This window comes from Pteropus vampyrus, unplaced genomic scaffold, assembly GCF_000151845.1.
Source record: "Pteropus vampyrus isolate Shadow unplaced genomic scaffold, Pvam_2.0 Scaffold105, whole genome shotgun sequence".
NCBI lineage: Eukaryota > Metazoa > Chordata > Mammalia > Chiroptera > Pteropodidae > Pteropus > Pteropus vampyrus.
In genome coordinates, this window is record NW_011888886.1 from 3,483,703 (window position 1) to 3,486,537 (window position 2,835).

At 39.6% G+C, this 2,835-nt stretch overlaps 1 pseudogene; it reads left to right on the forward strand.

Annotated features, from left to right (window-relative positions):
- The first annotated feature begins 1,743 nt into the window (after positions 1-1,743).
- Positions 1,744-1,859, forward strand: LOC111743014 (annotated as a pseudogene).
- The last annotated feature ends 976 nt before the right edge of the window (positions 1,860-2,835 follow it).

The window sequence follows — 2,835 nt, forward strand, 5'->3', positions numbered from 1 at the left end:
GAAAAATTAAGGCTAAAGAAAGTGAAGGGGCTCATAACAGTATTTAAAAATCTAATTTTGGGCAGCTGGAGAGTCTCAGCCCAAGATCCTTTGGGGTTCGATGGGCAGCAGAGTCCAAGGCTCAGCTCAGAGGCATCACTGGCCCAGCCCTGGACAAACAGTCTTCTATGAAGTGGTTACCCTGGCACAAAATTCTTTGCTAACGATGTAAGCAGAGGGATAGATATTCTAATTCATCCATTTTACTTTCTATTCTGTCCGTGGTTTGCAGGCTCACGGGTTTATGCTTCGGCCCCAGTGTGGGCTGATTAGAATGTTTTTCTCTCCTAACTCCATCAATTATGAGCCTCCGTATCCTCACAGTTCAGACCGGAGGACATCACCTATCTTAGTCCTGCTCCCGTTCTTCCAGCGAGACTACATTCTCCCTCTGTTCTCTCACACGGGCTTCTTCTGGCACTTTCCTTACAGCTCTGCTCCCATTTGCCTAACGTCGAAGTGGCTGCTGTGGATCCGCTGCCAGTGGAATCGCCACTAAGCTCCCTGCAGGAAAAGTCTCTGTCCCATTCATGTCAGGATCATAGAGTTGCTCAGGTAAATCCTCTATAGCTGGTGTAATTATGTAGTTGCCCAATAAATGCTGTGGTAATGACTGCTTTGGGTTACTGTGACAGTTTTTTAACTATTAAGTAAACAGAGGAACGTAAATATATACTGAAATCAATGAAATAATTCAACAAAACAATAGCGAGAACATTCGTGGAGCACCTCGTCCATGCTAGGCTAATTGACATTAACTTTCAGCCTCAAAACAATTCCGAAGAGAGAGCGGGGAGAGAACTATAACAAAGGGAATGGCAGAGATAGTTGAATCCACTTAACTATAGAAATGAGACTAAAATCAACTTGAGAATTGTGATTAAAGAACACAAAGGATTATCTTGTAAATACTAGAGGAATAATTGAATAAACATCCGGAAAAAATAATGCTGGTAGTTCTTTCATACCTTACAATAAAACAAATTTTGGATGAATCCAAAGTTTAGACAGAAAAAGTAAAACTCCATACTAGGAGAAAATGTTGGAGAATAAAACATAAATCTTGGAGTGGGAAGGCTTTTATAAGTAAAATAACAAACTCGTAAGTCATAAATTTTACTATATGAACAAATGAAAACCCAAGAAAAATATTTGTATAGACATCATAGACAAAATGTCCTTAATATATAAAGAGTTTCTATATATGGACAAGAAAAGATCAACAATGCAATTCATAGAAAAAATATACATGAATGGCTTTTAAACACACAGAAACATATTCAACTTTAGTCACAGTAAGAGAAATGCAAATAGAAATGATAATGACATAGTATTTCCTATCCGATTGGCAAAGATCAAAATATTTGATATCACATTCTGTTGGTAAGTGTGGTAATACCGTACAATTTTCTGAATTGTTGGTGGAAGTTTAAATAGTACAACTCTATGAAGAATAATTAGGCAACATATATCAAAATAAAAGATGCATATACCTTTTGATTTAGTAATTCCGCTTTTAGAATTTCACCTTACTGGTAGATTCTCTACAGCCGTCACACACATTCAAGGCTATTATTTTGGAATTACAGAATGAAAATGACTTCAAAGCCCATCAACGGGAAACCAGTTAATAATTCAGATAATCCATAATATCAAGTAATATGCAACCATCAAAAAATAATGAGATACCCTGTGGAATCCATGGTCTATGGCCATGCCTCACTGAACAAGCCCGATGTCTGATCTCGGAAGCTAAGCAGGGTCGGGCCTGGTTAGTACTTGGATGGAAGACCACCTAGGAAGACCAGGTGCTGTAGGCATAAATAATAATAATAGTAAAAGAATGACATAGCTTTCTACCATGGATATGAGAAGTTCTCGAATTAAATTACAACAAATTGTTAAATAAAAGAAACAGAGAGCAAGCAAATATGCATAGTATGTTTCTGTTTGTGTGAAAATATGAGAACATACACATACATGTGAATAAAAAACATGGCAACTCCAGAAGCAAATTATACTGGGAAGCTTCCCTCTCACAGGTAAGGAAATGGAGAACCAGAAATGCCACAAGTCACCTTCACAGTCTACCAGTTTGCTAAGAAGAAGTTTCAGCCCTAGTCACCTGGCATCGATCACTTGGCTTTTCTCCCTAGTTAGGATGCCAGGTTTTCTGGTGAGCAATGCGAATTCAGAGAGAAGAGATATGGTTCCCATCCTGGAAGAACTTATAGTGAAGGGGAAGACACAGAGAAGAAGATCCCCTAGAAGCATGTGATGGTGCTAGGCTCGGGATTCTGTGAGATCACGCAGGAGTCAGAACGCCGTAGAGAGAGATAGAAATTAATGCTTGAGTTGTGTTTCAGAAGGAGACTTAAGTATTTACGGCTTTGAGTCGCACCGCAAAGAGAAGACGAGGAGGGTGAGGGTAAGAGAGAAGAATCAGGATGACTGAAGGCTCAGAACGCGTTCATTCATCCATCCAGACGGTGTTTGTTGAACGTCTACTAAGTCCCGGGCATAAAGCGATGACCAGGTCAGACGAAGTCTGCAACCTCGTTGTCATATCCTGGAACAGAAGGATCAGCTGCAGACGTAAACACTTAAAATCATCTCAGAGTAGTAAGTGCTGTGAAGTTTTATAAAGATAACACAAATTGAATAAATGGAAGTGGCCACAGTCTACTTTTTAGATCAACCAGGTCAGCACCCTCTGAGAAGGTGACATTTAGGCAGAGATTTGAATTTCATTGTCATCCCTGTCCCTTCTCAAACACCCCCCAATCATCATGAACG